This window comes from Chiloscyllium plagiosum, unplaced genomic scaffold, assembly GCF_037043375.1.
Source record: "Chiloscyllium plagiosum isolate Xiang-an unplaced genomic scaffold, Cpla_swu_hap1 HiC_scaffold_2, whole genome shotgun sequence".
Taxonomy (NCBI): Eukaryota; Metazoa; Chordata; class Chondrichthyes; order Orectolobiformes; family Hemiscylliidae; genus Chiloscyllium; species Chiloscyllium plagiosum.
Window position 1 is genome coordinate 61,304,954 of NW_028270140.1, and position 18,087 is coordinate 61,323,040.

The window sequence follows — 18,087 nt, forward strand, 5'->3', positions numbered from 1 at the left end:
CTTATTAAATTGCAAAACCTCACATTTATCTAAACTAAACTCCATCTGCCATTCCTTGGCCCACTTGCCTAGTTGATCAAGATCCCTTCTTCACTGTCCATTATACCACCAATGTTGGTGTCATCTACAAACTTACAAATCATGCCTCCTATATGCTCATCCAAATTGTTTATATAAATGACAAATACAATTGACAGCACTGATTCTTGTGACACACTGCAGGTCACAGGACTCAAGTCTGAACAACAACCTTCTACTATTTTCAACAAAAGATGCAAACAGAAAATCAAGCCCTCCCCTCCCCCCTCCACCCCGAAACTGCCCCCATCGGACACTTCTGGGGTGAGGACAGTACTGGGTTAAGTACTGAGTAAAGCTCAATCTTTGCTTTTGAAGCAGAAAACTAAAAGGATCCCCATCTCTCGAACTGCTGGTGGCCCACGCATGAAACAGAGTTCAGCAATCCACCAGCTGTAAGATGTCAATAAGAAATTATCTCTGTTCCAAAGTAAGCTACTAATAACCTTAGGACCTTAAAGAGCAAATTTAACTTTTTAGGCAGGCTTTGTCTTCAGACTCCAGTTGGCCCAAGTGAAAATCTGAGAATATTATTTTTGCACCTGGAACTGACACATCACCTCCTCCAGGCAGATTCTTGTGGTTGTTCATTGCTATATCCACTCTGTATGTATTTCTCTTATCATCCAGAGAGTGGTAGGATGCTGGTGATGAGGTCAGAATTTCCTATGGTCCTATGACGCATTCTTGGAATGATGCATATGAAAGGAGCTCATCCTGCCTATCTGTGAAACTATCTAGGTAGTCTCACTGCCCTATTGTTTCAAATAGCTCTGTACATTTTTTTTCAAACATTTATCTAATTCCCTCTAAAAATTAGTGCTGAATCTGCCTCCGCTAATCATTTATTCAGGGGTGTTGCATTCCAGATTCTAAAAATTTGCTGCTTAAATTCTCCTTAACTGCTCTTTACTTTTATTTTTGTTAATTATCTTAAATCTGTGTCCATGAGACCATAAGAAATAGGAACAGGAGTAGACCATTTGTACCCCCAAGTGTGTTCTGCCATACAATAAGAGATGTCTCTGATCTGACATCCCTTATGTCCAGTTTGGTGCTCCTTTATTCTAAGGCTATGTCTCTGATCCTAGACACTTCCAGTAGGGAAAACATCCTCTCAGCATTTATTCTGTCAAACCCCTTAGGAATCCTAATGTCTTTCAGTGAGATCACCTCTTATTCTTCTAAACTCCAGTGAGTAGAGACAATCTGTTTAGCCTTTGCTCATAAGATAGTCCCTCCATACGAGAGATCATGCGAGTGAACTGTCTCTGAACTGCCTCCAAAGGAATGGTATCTTTCCTTCAATAAGATGATTAAAACTGCTTGTAGTACTTCAGATGTGGTATCACCAGTACCTTGTACGGTTGCAGTAAGACTTCCCTGTTCTTATACTCCAACCTCTTTATGAGTTTACATGTTCTCCCCCTGTCTGTGTGGGTTTCCACTTGGTGTTCCAGTTTCCTCCCACAGTCCAAAGATCTGCACGATTGTTGGATTTGCCATGCTCAAATTACCCATCATGTCTTTCCTTCCTTCAGCCTCCTGTGTGGGGCAAGAGCCTCCAGCTCTGGGGTACCCCAGCCTACTACTAGGTAGATGCTTCATTCTGCTGGTGGCCCACGCGTGAAACAGAGTTCAGCAATCCACCAGCTGTAAGGTGCCAATAAGAAATAAAGTCGCCCCTCATTGGCCCTTATTCATCACAACTGATTGTGTCTGTGGAGTAGGCAATTGATCCTACTTTCCATCTACCCTTTGGAAACTTCCTTAGCAGCGGGAATGCATCACTGATCCCTCCTGGTGTGGTTCACTACCATTTTCTTGGCCAGTCTGCCTCCAAGCATGCATAACGTAGTGTCAGGAAAATTTAGTGCAACATTTCAGTTTTAGAACTTATCCACTGAATTGTCAAACGTTAGAGATGTAACAGTTAAAGCAAATGCAGAAAATAAATATGGGAGAAGAAGAAGAAAAAACGAAAGGAAAGGCTTGTGACGAGATGAAAAGCAGATGTGCTTAGATAGCAAAAGGGATGTTGCTGCAAGGTAAAGAGGAACAGTAATAGATGCCAGTGGGGCAGCTGAGACTGCAGGGCTGTCAGCTGTTGATCAGATTGAGTCATAGAGATGTACAGCATGGAAACAGACCCTTCGGTCCAACCCGTCCATGCCGACCAGATATCCCAATCCAATCTAGTTCCACCTGCCAGAGCCCGGCCCATATCCCTCCAAACCCTTCCTATTCCCTATACCCATCCAAATGCCTCTTAAATGTTGCAATTGTACCAGCCTCCACCACATCCTCTGGCAGCTCATTCCATACACGTACCACCCTCTGCGGGAAAATGTTGCCCCCTTAGGTCTCTTTTATATCTTTCCCCTCTCACCCTAAACCTATGTCCTCTAGTTCTGGACTCCCCGACCTCAGGGAAAAGACTTTGTCTATTTATCCTATCCATGCCCCTCATAATTTTGTAAACCTCGATAAGGTCACCCCACAGCCTCCGATGCTGCAGGGAAAACAGCCCCAGCCTGTTTAGCCTCTCCCTGTAGCTCAGATCCTCCAACCCTAGCAACATCCTTGTAAATCTTTTCTGAACCCTTTCAAGTTTCACAACATCTTTCCGACAGGAAGGAGACCAGAATTGAATGCAATATTCCAGCAGTGGCCTAACCAATGTCCTGTACAGCCGCAAAATGTCCTCCCAACTCCTGTACTCAATACTCTGACCAATAAAGGAAAGCATACCAAACGCCTTCTTCACTATCCTACCTACCTGCGACTCCACTTTCAAGGAGCTATGAACCTGCACTCCAAGGTCTCTTTGTTCAGCAAAACTCTCTCGGACCTTACCATTAAGTGTATAAGTCCTGCTAAGATTTGCTTTCCCAAAATGCAGCACCTCACATTTATCTGAATTAAACTCCATCTGCCACTTCTCAGCCCATTGGCATCTGGTCCAGATCCTGTTGTAATCTGAGGTAACCCATTTCGCTGTCCACAACACCTCCAATTTTGGTGTCATCTACAAACTTACTAACTGTACCTCTTCTGCCGACATCCAAATCATTTATGTAAATGACAAAACGTAGAGGACCCAGCACCGATCCTTGTGGCACTCCACTGGTCACAGGCCTCCAGTCTGAAAAACAACTCTCCACCACCACCCTCTGTCTTCTACCTTTGAGCCAGTTCTGTAACCAAATGGCTAGTTCTCCCTGTATTCCATTAGATCTAACCTTGCTAATCAGTCTCCCATGGGGAACCTTGTTGAACGCCTTACTGAAGTCCATATAGATCACATCTACTGCTCTGCCCTCATCAATGTTCTTTATTACTTCTTCAAAAAACTCAATCAAGTTTGTGAGACATGATTTCCCACGCACAAAGTTGACTATCCCTAATGGGTCCTTGCCTTTCCAAATACATGTACATCCTGTCCCTCAGGATTCCCTCCAACAACTTGCCCACCACCGAGGTCAGGCTCACTGGTCTATAATTCCCAGGCTTGTCTTTACCGCCCTTCTTAAACAGTGGCACCACGTTTGCCCACCTCCAGTCTTCCGGCACCTCATCTGTGACTATCGATGATACAAATATCTCAGCAAGACGCCCAGCAATCACTTCTCTAGCTTCCCACAGAGGTCTTGGGTGCACCTGATCAGGTCCTGTGGATTTATCCACCTTTAACCGTTTCAAGGCATCCAGCACTTCCTCCTCTTTCATTTGGACATCTTGCAAGATGTCACTATCTATTTCCCTACAGTCTATATCTTCCATATCCTTTTCCACAGTAAATACTGTTACAAAATATTCATTTAGTATCTCCCCCCATTTTCTGTGGCTCCACATAAAGGCCGCCTTGCTGATCTTTGAGGGCTGAAAATGTGTTGCTGGAAAAGCGCAGTAGGTCAGGCAGCATCCAGGGAACAGGAGAATCGACGTTTCGGGCATAAGCCGTTCTTCAGGAATGAGGAAAGCTTGTTCAGCAGGCTAAGATAAAAGGTAGGGAGGAGGGACTTGGGGGAGGGGCGTCGGAAATGCGATAGGTGGAAAGAGGTCAAGGTGAGGGTGATAGGTCAGACTGGGGTGGGGACAGAGAGGTCAGGAAGAAGATTGCAGGTTAGGAAGGCGGTGCTGAGTTCGATGGATTTGACTGAGACAACGTGGGGGGAGGGGAAATGAGGAAACTGGTGAAATCCGATTTCATCCCTTGTGGTTGGAGGGTTCCTAGGCGGAAGATGAGGCGCTCTTCCTCCAACCGTCGTATTGTTGTGGTCTGGCGATGGAGGAGTCCAATGACCTGCATATCCTAGGTGGAGTGGGAGGGGGAGTTTAAGTGTTGAGCCACAGGGTGGTTGGTCCGGGTGTCCCAGAGGTGTTCTCTGAAACGCTCCGCAAGTAGGCGGCCTGTCTCCCTGATCTTTGAGGGGCCCTATTCTGTCCATAGTTACCCTTTTGTCCTTGATATATTTGTAAAGACCCTTTGGATTTTCCTTAATTCTATTTGCCAAAGCTATTTCATGTCCCCGTTTTGCCCTCCTGATTTCCCTCTTAAGTATACTCCTACTTTCTTTATACTCTTCTTAGGATTCACTCAATCTATCCTGTCTGTACCTGGCATATGCTTCCTTCTTTTTCTTACCCAAACCCTCAATTTCTTTAGTCATCCAGCATTCCCTATACCTACCAGCCTTCCCTTTCACCCTGACAAGAATATACTTTCTCTGGGTTCTTGTTATCTCATTTCTGAAGGCTTCCCATTTTCCAGCCATCCCTTTACCTGCGAACGTCTGCCTCCAATCAGCTTTTGAAAGTTCTTGCCTAATACCATCAAAATTGGCCTTTCTCCAATTTAGAACTTCAACTTTTAGATCTGGTCTAACCTTTTCCATCACTGTTTTAAAACGAATAGAATTATGGTCACTGGCCCCAAAGTGCTCCTCCACTGACACCTCAGTCACCTATCCTGCCTTATTTCCCAAGAGTAGGTCAAGTTTTGCACCTTCTCTAGTAGGTACATCCACATACTGAATCAGAAAATTGTCATGTACACACTTAAGAAATTCCTCTCCATCTAAACCTTTAATTCTGTGGCAGTCCTAGTCGATGTTTGGAAAGTTAAAATCCCCTACTATAACTACCCTATTATTCTTACAGATAGCTGAGATCTCCTTACAAGTTTGTTTCTCAATTTCCCTCTGACTATTGGGGGATCTATAATACAATCCCAATAAGGTGATTATCCCTTTCTTATTTCTCTGTTCCATCCAAATAACTTCCCTGGATGTATTTACGGGAATATCCTCCCTCAGCACAGCTGTAATGCTATCCCTTATCAAAAATGCCACTCCCCCTCCTCTCTTGCCTCCCTTTCTATCCTTCCTGTAGCATTTGTATCCTAGAACATTCAGCTGCCAGTCCTGCCCATCCCTGAGCCATGTTTCCGTAATTGCTATGATATCCCAGCCCCACGTTCCTAACCATGCCCTGAGTTCATCTGCCTTCCCTGTTAGGCTCCTTGCATTGAAATAAATGCTGTTTAATTTATTAGTCCTACCTTGTCCTTGCCTGCCCTGACTGTTTGACTCACTTCTGTTCTCAGCTGTACCTGTCTCAGATCGATCTCTTTCCTCACTATCTCCCTGGGTCCCACACCCCCACCTTACTAGTTTTAATCCTCCCAAGCACTTCTAGCAAATTTCCCTGCCAGTATATTAGTCCCCTTCCAATTTAGGTGCAATCCGTCCTTCTTGTACAGGTCACTTCTACCCCAAAAGAGATTCCAATGATCCAAAAATGTGAATCCTTCTCCCATACACCAGCTCCTGAGCCATGCATTCATCTGCTCTCTCCTCCTATTCCTGCCCTCACTAGCTCGTAGCACTGGGAGTAATCCTTGAGGACCTCCTTTTTAAATTTCTGCCTAACTCTCTGTAATCTCCCTTCAGAGTCTCAACCTTTTCCCTTCCAATGTCGTTTGTTCCAATGTGGACAATGACCTCCTGCTGGCCCCTCTCCCCCCGTGAGAACATTCTGCACCGTCTTTGAGACATCCTTGATCCTGGCACCAGGGAAACAACACACCATTCTGCTTTTTCTCTGCTGGCCACAAACATTCATTAAGGCCTGTTTGCCTAAGCCCCTTTGCTTCTGCACTTCTAATATCCTTCTGCCATCCACTGTTTGCACCAAGCTTTTGCTCACCTCTTCTGACTCTTCAATGTGATTTAGCTTCTATAAATATCATGGATGTTCTTTCCCCAACCCCACCAAGATTAAAGGCAGCAGATTGAAAGCAAATTATTTGTAATGATACAGGAAAGCATATCAAAGAATTTAGCATTGTGATGTGAAGTTCTTTTAGAAAATATAGATGGAGACTGATTTATACTGAAATAACTAATTTTGTTTCTGTAACATGAGAATTTGGCAAGTGTTTTGAAGATCAAATTTGACATATTTGTCTATTTTCCTATGAAAGCTGTACTGACCCTTGACTTCAGATTAAAGAAAGTAGGAACAAAGAAGAGAAAAATAACAACAAACAACAAAAATAAAGATAATTAAGTAAAATTGGAGATGCAAACATGCAACTCTTAAAGCTGAGAGCCTGACTTAAAAAGATATCTCGGGATTCATTTCCTCGTGTGTGCAGCCAGAATAAATAAATCATCTTATGATAATTTGTGTGACCGTCGGAATAACTGGCATGTATTTTCAAAATTTATGTTGAATTCTAATTATTCCCATAATTTTCCGATTAATTTCAATTTTCCCATTTCCAGCGAAAATATTTTCTCAAGTGGGATTCCGAGAATCAGATTGGGAGGGATTGGTGCAGTCTTTTCTCCCATATACCTACCAGACCAAGCCAGCTTAGACCTTAGCCTTGTAGCCTAGCTCAGTGCTATGTCACAAGCGAACTAGGACTTGCAGCAATGCAGGAAGAAGATCAGTGATCTGCACTGTGCTAAGAAGAGTACCAATATTTTCTCTCTGTATCTTTATATTCACAGGTCCACTGCTCATTGTAACATTGTACACACCTCTCACTAAGGTTCATGGACTACAACACTTAGTGTCGCTTGCATCATGTCCACTCAACAGCTCTCACCCACCTCACCCTCCAAAGCTACCAACCCTCTTGCTGCTTACACTTCCCTCTTATTCATTGGGGACACCTTATCACTTCTGCTTGTGCATCACTTTTAGCAGATTTTCCATCCACTTCCACCACATTTATTTCCTCCCTTTGTGTCGTTGAAGGAAAAATCCCCTCTTCCCCCAGCCCAAACCCAGACTGATGGTTTCACAGCAATCTGACTAATCTACTGCAATCTTTGGACTGTTTGTACTTGAGTTTCAGAACTGAGAATGACCTGCCCCTGGATTGTTATAGAATGAGCTCTTGATACCCCTCACTGACCGTAAGTTTCATTCAGGCATTAAGCACTGTTTCCTTTATCTTTCACACACAGCCATTTGCTTGAAGTACATGTAGTGTGTTTGCCATGTAAACTGCTCCATGCTTCATGTGTAACACTGACATGGCACTCTGTCATACATGACTTGTCTCCCCTCTTGACTGTCAAGTGTTCTCCACTGTAAGTACATTTCCTTCTATGCTAAAAAGCTGGCAGCCTTTAACTGAGTGCTGAAGTCCTTTGCACTAAGCAAGCAATGTGACCCACAGAGAGACTGGCAGCATGTACCTGAGTGCTGAAGACCCTCTGACCAATACAGAGTCTGACAGCTTTAAGACAGTTCTAAAGTTAGTGAGTGTGCGCTAAGAAAACAATGTGAAGTATATGGAGGCTGGCAGGCTCCAAGTCAATGCAAGGTGAGTGAGCACTGAAGAAAGCAAGCTAAGCGCCATAATCTGAAACCTCTTGCCATAATCTGAAACCTCTTTAGATGTATGAAGTGATGTGCATCCCTGCGCAGAAAGCAACTTGGCAGAAGCATGCAAGATGTTGGTGGCCCTGGGCTCCAGAGTAAAGCTTTTGAGGGATGAAGTGGTGTGGGAGTTTGTCTCAGAGCAGGTATGATGACATGATGCAACTAATGGTTTGCTGATGCTGATATTAAGTGTGAAGGTCAAGAAGGATATTGTCCACAGAGCATTCAGGGACTTTGTGCTGAAGACATAGTTGGATGATGACCAAGACAAGCATTCAGACAGTACAAGAGTTTGTATCACTAATCTTGGTTTAACATTTTTTTTTTCTGTTATTGTTTATTTTTTATTCCTTTTTGTTTTTTCCTGCTTTCTTTCCTTTGAATTCAAGGTCATTACAGCTTTCTCAGAAAAGTAGACAATTATGTGGGACTTATTCTTTAAAACACGTCAAATTTTCATGTTACTAAAACAGGATTAGTTCAGTTTAAGTCAGTCACCATCTATATTTTCTGGTCATAGCCACTCTGACGTGCATTTTAGGTATTTGCACTATCTGATTCCTTAGGAAAGGAGAGGAGAATTAGATACAGCGTTCAAATAAGCTGAGTTGGGGTTTTAATGAGATGTAAATATATGGGAATTGGGTAGCTGTTGCTCAGTGATAACATTTTGAAGTCAATAGTTAAGGCCCGAAGGGAAAATTGCAAAAGGTTTTCTTCCATGTCAAGAATCAAAATGTTTTCATTCTTTCCACGTTTTCCCATTTTTGCTCAGGCCTGGATCAGGAAATAATAAATCCTGCCCTCTGTTTTTGTTCAATCATCAATGTCTATTTTTATAATTGTAAGTAGGATAGAACATACTTAATTATTCAGCATCTTGGATTGGTCCAATGTAGAACCTGGATATGGAAAACAAATATTATGTATGATTCCAAACCAAATTTTACCAAAATTCACTGGACTCCGGTGGACTGGAAGACAGCGAATGTCACACTGCTGTTTTAAAAAGGTTGTAGGTAAAAGGCAGATAACTATAGGCTAGTTAGCTTAACATCTGTAATTGGGAAAATGCTGGAGGCTATCATTGAAGAAGAAATAGTTGAGACATGTGGATGGAAAGGATTCCATCAGGTAGATGTAGCATGGATTCAGGAAGAGAAGGTCGTGTTTGATAAACTTATGGAGTTCTTTGAGGATGTAATAAGCACGGTGGATGGAGGGGAGCAGGTGGATGTTGTCAACTTGGATTTCGATAAGGTGCCACAAAAAGACTATTCCATAAGATAAGTATGCATGGAGTTGTGGGTAATATACTAACCTGGATAGATGACTGGTTAACCAATAGAAAGCAGACAGTTGGGATAAATGGGTGCTTCTCTGGTTGGAGGATCAGTGGTGAGTGGGGTGCCTCATGGGTCGATGTTGGGCCCATAACTGTTCATGATACATATCAATGATTTGGAAGAGGAGACCGAGTGTAATGCATCCAAGTTTGCTGATGACACTAAATTGAGTGGAAAGGCAAACTGTGCAGATGATGTAGAGGGTCTGTAGAGAGATTTAGATAGGTTAAGTGAGTGGGCACGGGTCTGGCAGATAGAGTACAATGTTGGTAAATGTGATTTTATCAACTTTGGAAGTAAAAATAGTAGGTCAGAGTATTATACAAATAGTGAAAGATTGCAACACGTTGTTTTACAGAGGGACTTAGGAGTGCTTGTACATGAATCCCTAAAAGGTGATTTGCAGGTGCAACAGGTAATCAAGAAAGCAAACAAAATTGGCTTTCATTGCTAGAGGGATTGAATTTAAGAGCAGGGAGGTTCTGCTGCAATTATACAAGGTGTTGGTGAGGTCACACCTGGACTATTGTGTGCAGTACTATTCTCCTTACTTGAGGAAGGATATACTGGCTTTGGAGGCGGTGCAGAGGTGGTTCACCAGGTTGATTCTGGAGATCAGGAGGCTATCCAGTGAGAAGAGGTTGAGCCGTCTGGAACTGTACTCGCTAGAATTTAGAAGAATGAGAGAGGATCTTATAAAAACATAGAAAATTATGATACGGATAGATAAGATAGAGGCAGGCAAGTTGTTTCCGCTGGTGGGTGAGACTAGAACAAGGGTACATGGCCTCCAGATGAGGGAGAGTAGATTTAGGACAGAGATGAGGAATGTGTTTTCCCAGAGAGTAGTGAATCTATGGAATTCTCTATCCAAAGAAACAGTAGCGGCAGCTTCATTAAATATATTCAAGACACAGTTGAATGGGTTTTTGCCTGGTAGGAGAATTTAAGGGTTCTGGGGATAATGCAGGTAGGAGGAGCTGAGATGATGGATAGATCAGCCATGATCTTAATGAATAGCAGAGCAGGCTTGATGGGCCAAATGGCCTACTCCTGCATCTATTACTATGAAACTATGAAAGCAACAGTTTCCTGCTAGATCAAAGAGCCTTTATCAGACATCAATCAATATGATCCCATATCAGTAATGTGCATTTAGAATCATAGAATCCCTACAGTGTGGAAAGAGCTTTTCGGTCCATTGAGTATGCACTGACCCTCCGAAGAGCATCTCACCCTATCCCTGTAACCCTGTATTTACTATGTCTAATCCATCTAGCCTGTAATATCCCTGGACACTACAGATAATTTAGCATGGTCAATCTACCCAGCCGGCACATCTTTGAATTGTAGCAGATAACTGCAGCACTAGACAGAAACCCACGTAGACACAGGGAGAAAATGTAAACTCCACATAGACAGTCACCCAAGGCTGTAATCACACTTGGGTCCTTGGTGCTGCAAAGCAGCAGTGCTAACCACTGAGCCACTGTACTGCCCCTTTACAGTATTTCATATAGTCATGGCAGGAGGATTAACATTCTCGTGCATTTCCCAGCCCTGTAATGTCCATGTTATAGCATGTGTAGTTACCAAGTTGAGAATCAAGGTCGAAAAGTGTGGCACTGGAAACGCACAGCAGGTCAGGCAGCATCAGAGGAGCAGGAGAGTCGATGTTTTGAGCATTCTCACTTTCTCCAAGTTGAGAATCAAAGTAATCATAACTGTAAACAAAGAAGCTAAAGAACATTTGGGTTTTCTTGATTGATAAAACCCCATCTATACAATCTGTAAAATTGTGCCTGAAATTAGTTTGTGTGACCCCACTGTCCAACAGGTATTGTCCTCGGGGTGGGGGATATGGGGAATGTTTTATCATTCAGAGCTGACTTGTGTATGCTGCTGTTTATAATAAGAAATTTTGTTGATGGTGCTCTTCATGAGCTAAGATGATGGCATCTGAGGAAACGTTATGATGATTCATCTCTAAACTTTTGTCGAATGTGATATTAAAAAAACCCATCTGACCCATCAAGAGCATTGCATGGAGTTTCATGAAGCAAAAGAAATTCACGTAAGTATCTCTGTAATGCAGCATAAGTGACAAATTAAACTGTGAGATTTTAATTATGCGTCAGAAAATAAAGCATTGAAGTCTTTAAAATAAAAAAGGACTCAACCCTGATTTTGTCATATCAGTGCAGACTAATATTAGAGTTCAGGGTCAAAACCTGTGGTGCTGGAAAGCACAGCCGGTCAGGCAGCATGCAAGGAGCAGGAGAATCAACGTTTTGAGCATAAGCTTTTCAACAGGAATGTGGGGGCTGAGAGATAAATGGGAGGGGGGCTGGGGCTGGGGCTGGGGAGAAGGTAGCTGAGAGTGTAATAGGTAGATGGGGTGGGGGGGGGCTGATGGTGATATGTCGGAGTGGAGGGTGGAATGGATAGGTGGGAAGGAAGCTGGACAAGTAGGACAGTTCAAGTGGGTGGTGCTGAGTTGGAGGATTGGATCTGGGATAAGGTGGGGGGAGGGGAGATAAGGAAACTGGTGAAATTGACGTTGATTCTGTGTGGTTGGAGTGTCCTAAGGCAGAAGGCGAGGCGTTCTTCCTCCAGTTGACGGGTGGCTGGGATTTGGCAGAGGAGGCCCAGGACTCGCATGTCCTTGGCAGAGTGGAAGGGGGAGTGGGAAGTGATCGGCCACAGGGTGGTTGGGTTGTTTTAGTGCGTGCGTGCATCCTGGAGTTGTTCTGTGAAACATTTTGCAAGTTGGCGTCCTGTCTCCCCAGTGAAGGGGAGACCACGTCGAGAGCCTCAGACACATTAGATGAGGTGTTTGGAGGTGAAGGAAAATATCTGCTGGATGTGGAAGGATCCTTTGGGACCTTGGATGGAGGTGAGGGGGAGGTGTGGGCATAGGTTTTACACCTCTTGCATTGGCAAGGGAAGGTGCTGGGCATGGAGGGTGGTTTGGTGGGGGAGTGTGGACCTGATGAGAGAGTCACGGAGGGAATGGTCTCTGTGGAATGCTGAAAGGGGTGGGGAGGGAAATCTTTCTCGGATGATGTCATCTGACTGTAGGTGGCAGAAATGGTGAAGGATGATGCGTTGTATCTGGTGGGGTGGAAGGTGAGGACCATGGGGGTTCTGTCCTTGATGCGGTTGAAGGGTGGGGTTCAAGGGCAGAGGCGTGGAAACTGGAGGAGATGTGTTGGAGGGTACTGTTGACCACGTGGGAGGGGAAATTGCAGTCCTTGAAGTAGGAGGCCATCTGGGTGTTCTGGAGTAGAATATTAGAGTTCAGCCATCTTAATTGTTGTGCCTTTTACTACACCAAGTATTTACATCCCTGCTAACTTCTGTCACAATGTTTGAACTCTTGGGTAAATTCATCAAAATTTGAAGTTGTTGTATCTGGGAAGAAACTTAAGATTTTATAAAGGTGGGTGATATGACTGAGAATACCCCAAGAATAATAGGCTTTGACAGGTGATTGCTTAATCAGTAGTCTTTAGTGCAAGCTCAAAATAGATTAAAAATGAAAGCAAAAGCTTTAAAAATAAAATGCTTCAAAGATCTGTGCAGTACTGGCCAGGGAATGTTTATTGCCCATTCAGATACCCCGAATATAGTAGTAGTCAATATGGAGTTATGTGGGACTGAAGTTATAGCATGGAAAGAGACCCTTCGGGCCAACCATAATCGCAAACTAAATTAGTCCCACCTGCCTATGGTTGGCCCATATCTCTCCAAACATTTCTTATTCATGTCCTTATCCACATGTCTTTTAAAAGTTGTAACTGTACCTGCATCCACCATTTCCTCTGGAAGTTGATTCCACGCATGAACCATTCACTATGTAAAAACGTTGTCTCTCATGTCTTCTTTTAGATCTTTCATCTCTCACCTTAAAAATATGCCCCCTAGTCTTGAAATGCCCCTCATTAGGAAAAAGGCACCTGTCATTCACCTTATCTATAAGATCACCTCTCAGTCTTCTATGCTCCAATGAAATTGTCCCAGCCTCTCCTTGTAACTCAAATTCTACATTTCCAGCAACATCATTACATTTACATTTTTTTTTAGATTACATTACATTACAGTGTGGAAACAGGCCCTTCGGCCCAACAAGTCCACACCGACCCGCCAAAGCGAAACCCACCCATACCCCTACATTTACCCCTTACCTAACACTACGGGCAATTTAGTATGGCCAATTCACCTGACCCTGCACATCTTTGGACTGTGGGAGGAAACCGGAGCACCCGGAGGAAACCCACGCAGACACAGGGAGAACGTGCAAACTCCACACAGTCAGTCACCTGAGGCGGGAATTGAACCCGGGTCTCAGGCGCTGTGAGGCAGCAGTGCTAACCACTGTGCCACCGTGCCGCATCCTGCAAAATCTTTTCTGAACTCTCTCCAAGTTAATGATATCCTTTCTATAACAGGGCAACCAGAACTGCTCGCAGTGCTCCAGAAGAGGCCTCACTAATGTTCTGTGCAACCTAAACATGACATTCTCAACTCCTGTACTCAAAGGTCTGAGCAATGAAGGCAAGTGTGCTAAATGCCTTCTTAATCACCCTGTCGACGTGTGACGGAAAGAGTGGGGCTGGAAAAGCACAGCAGGTCAGGCGGCATCCGAGGATCAGGAGAATCGATGTTTTGGGCATAAGCCCTTCACCATTCACCTTATCTAGACCCATCAGGATTTTATAAACCTCCATAAGATCACGCCTCAACCTCCTGTGCTTCACTTTCTTCTTTCTACATGTGATGCAAACTTCAAAGAATTATGTACCTGAAACTTTAGGTCTAGCTGTTCTACAATACTATCCAAGGCCCTACTTCTAATTATATAAGTCCTACCATTGTTTATTTTGCAATAACTTGCATTTGTCCAAATCAAACTCCATCTGCCACTCAGCCCATTGACAGATGTAGGCCTGACTAGGTAGGGTGGCCAGTTTTGCTGGAAGAACATTTGTGAACCATCGGGTTCTTTTGACAATCCCATAGTTTTCATGATCCCTTTCAAATGGCCAGATCTATTGAGTTGATATCACAGTTGGCAATAGTAGAATTTATATTAATGACCTCTTGACTCTTAACATAGTAATTGTGAAGCTACTAGAATTAGACAGAGGAAAAGGAAAACAATATAAACATCAAACCTGATGGTTTGTTTTGAAAGAACGAAAGAATTACATTTCTGCACCATCTGTTATAACCAAAAATACTTTGCAGAATATTCACTGTTGTGATGTAAAAGATGTGACAGCCAATTTGTGCACAGAAAACTCTCAGAACGACAGAATGTAAACAAATAATGGAATATTCTGGTTTTGTGATGTTAATTAAGGGATAAATATTGGCCAGATCAATGGAGAGAACCACCCTGCTTCTTTTTGAAATATATTTTTTATCTCATTGGAAGTATGCCACTTTTGATGCCGCACTAGAATGAGACTTGAATCAACCTCTTTCTGCCTCTGAAGCAATTGTGCTACCAATGTTAAACTGAGTTACGCTATTTTTAAATCCGAGACAAAATAGATTGATTAAATCTCCTTCCATTCATAACTACTAATGAAAGTTTAAACGTAGAAGTGTAGATATTTTATCAGTTGAGTCGTTTACTTTTTTTTATTATGACAAAATATATTGTCCCAAGTGTGACTAATCTAAAGTCAAGATGTCCTTAATTGGTAGTATGCTTACTGGCTGATAGTTATATGGTTTAACTAAGTCTTTATTTAGGAAAACCATTTCTTCTTAAAAATGATCTGAATGGCATGGAGTTGAGGCAAACATCTGCGCTATGTATCTGTTATGCAATGGAATAGAAAAAAGTCAATATTTTCTTTAAATAATTTTGTACATGCATGTCTAATGACCAATATAAGTTATGTTTTTCAACACATTTAAAAGTTATATCCTTTCTGGAATTTTCTATGAAGTGAAAAGTTCACTTTTACAAGTCTTTCTTCATGTATTGGATTTCTAAATTCTGCAGTATTAATTGTAGTTCTTTGAATTCTGCCTAGTAGATCAGTGTTTTATGCAAGATACACTACCCAAGTTGCTCCCACGTTTAGCTGGCCTAATTGATGAAAAATTATTATGTTAAATCAATGTTTGAATGCTGATTAGCTTGTTGATCATTTTTTCAACTCTTTTCCTGTGAATGGTTCATAAAAATTTCTAATTCCAACTTTGGAAATAGACCATTGCGCTTTACATCTAAGTTTCAAAATTTTCATTATCTCCAGCTAAAGTTGCCAACCCTCCAGGATTGCCCTCCATTTCCAGAACCTAAACATTAGTCACCTGAACACTGCTGTTCAACAGAAATGTCATAGTTTTTTTTTTAAATTCAATGTTTTATTTAGTTTCTGTTAATATTTATGTATTAGTTACAAGATATTAGTGATGGGAAGGTAGGCTGTTTGAGAAAGGCAGGGCTGTTGTAAGTAGGAGATCATGTGATGAATCCTCCAGGAGCACACCTAACGGGAGTTGGCAGTTCCAACTTGTGCCCAATATCATTAACATGGGTCTTTTGTTGTTTGAGTTATTAGGAAAATGAGCTGTTGTCAATCTGAGACACACACGGCAGGTATATTTCACAGTTGATCCTTTGCTTATACTGAGTTATCTGATCATAGCTGCAGTAGTGGTGGGCAACTGTAGTTAGTCTCCGTATCCAGTTTAAAGTTTGTGAGAAGATTTGAAGCTCGGGTGCTCGTTGTTGTGGTTCTGTTCGCTGAGCTGGGAATTTGTGTTGCAGACGTTTCGTCCCCTGTCTAGGTGACATCCTCAGTGCTTGGGAGCCTCCTGTGAAGCGCTTCTGTGGTGTTTCAGTATCCAGTCTGGAGAAGGAAAGAATATCAGTGACAGTCAAGAGCATTGTTTAGTTACATCTTTAAGAAATGTGCCAGATCACTCTGGTGATGCTTTTTACAGCAAAGTAGCCAGCGAGCTCTCCATGAAATAGACCTACATGTAAAAAAGAGCCTTTGGGAATATACTTGTCTGAATCCATTAACTCTATCCCTAATAGTGGAATAATGGTTTTGTTCTTTTAAAAAAAATTCTGAGTTTCAAATCTGAAACACTTAATTAACCTGGATCCCATTAATATTCCCAGTCTTACTGTAGACACCTGGCAGCATAATTTGTCGTAGTCTACAACTGACTTCGGCTATGGTAATCCATGTGAGCTGATGCATGGAGTTCACAACATTTTGATCTACAACAGTCATTTCCTGTCAGTGCAAGGATACCTTTGCTTTTTTCCCCTCCTTTCCTTACACCCCTCCATCCTCACCCCAAACACCAAGGATAAAGAACTAATTGATTATTTTTGTTTTAAGATTGATATTGTCTATCACTCATCAAGTATTTCATGCCCTCAGTCACTGATCTCTCCTCTGTCTCTTGCTAATTTTAGATCTGACTCCATGCCATTGCATGGGTAAAAACAATGACTGCAGATGCTGGAAACCAGATTCTGGATTAGAGGTGCTGGAAAAGCACAGCAGTTCAGGCAGCATCCAAGGAGCAGTAAAGTCGACGTTTTGGGCAAAAGCCCTTAATCAGGAATACAGGTAGAGTCCCTGAAGGGTGGAGAGATAAATGAGAGGAGGGTGGGAGTGGGGAGAAAGTAGCATAGCGTACAATAGGTGAGTGGGGGAGGGGATGAAGGATAGGTCAGGGTGGAGTGGATAGGTGGAAAAGAAGATAGGCAGGTAGGACAAGTCATGGGGACAGTGCTGAGCTGGAAGTTTGGAACTGGGTTGAGGTGGGGGAAGGGGAAATGAGGAAACTGTTGAAGTCCACATTGATGCTCTGGGGTTGAAGTGTTCCGAGATGGAAGATGAGGCGTTCTTCCTCCAGGCGTCGGGTGGTGAGGGAGTGGCGGTGAAGGAGACCCAGGACCTCCATGTCTTCGGCAGAATGGGAGGGGGAGCTGGAATGTTGGGCCACAGGGCGGTGTGGTTGATTGGTGCGGGTGTCCAGGAGATGTTCCCTAAAGCGCTCTGCGAGGAGGCGTCCAGTCTCCCCAATGTAGGGGAGACTGCATCAGGAGCAACGGATACAATAAATGATATTGGTGGATGTGCAGGTAAACCTTTGATGGATGTGCAAGGCTCCTTTAGGGCCTTGGATGGAGGTAAGGGAAGAGGTGTGGGCGCAGGTTTTGCAACTCCTGCGGTGGCAGGGGAAGGTGCCAGGATGGGAGGGTGGGTTGTTGGGGGGCGTGGACCTGACCAGGTTGTCACGGAGGGAACGGTCTTTGCGGAAGGTGGAAAGGGATGGGGAGGGAAATATATCCCTGGTGGTGGGGTCCGTTTGGAGTTGGCGGAAATGTTGGCGGATGATTTGGTTTATGCGAAGGTTGGTAGGGTGGAAGGTGAGCACCAGGGGCGTTCTGTCCTTGTTACGGTCGGAGGGGTAGGGTCTGAGGGCGGAGGTGCAGGATGTGGACGAGATGCGTTGGAGGGTATCTTTAACCACGTGGGAAGGGAAATTGCGGTCTCTAAAGGGGAATGGGTCCGAATGGGATATTCTTCGGAGGGTCAATGTGGACTTGTTGGGCTAGATGGCCTGTTTCCACACTATAGGGATCCTATGAATCTCTGATTATCAATGGTTTACTCTGGCGTAATCCATTTCCTCATTAAAATCTACTATAGTCACTGTGTCTGCAAAACCTCTGTCTTTATCCATTATTTTGGCTCATCTTCTTATT

At 43.3% G+C, this 18,087-nt stretch overlaps 1 protein-coding gene across 16 annotated transcripts in view; it reads left to right on the forward strand.

Moving 5' to 3' along the window:
- The window catches only part of LOC122561800 (guanine nucleotide-binding protein G(I)/G(S)/G(O) subunit gamma-7), a 314,848-nt gene that overhangs the window by 30,913 nt on the left and 265,848 nt on the right, over positions 1 to 18,087 (forward strand). The window contains exon 2 of one of the 16 annotated variants that reach the window (XR_015760410.1): positions 16,786 to 16,942. The exons of the other annotated variants lie outside the window; for them this stretch is intronic. The gene's annotated coding sequence lies outside the window, so the exon portion shown is untranslated. The remainder of the gene's footprint in view (positions 1 to 16,785; positions 16,943 to 18,087) is intronic. 16 annotated transcript variants of the gene reach the window in all.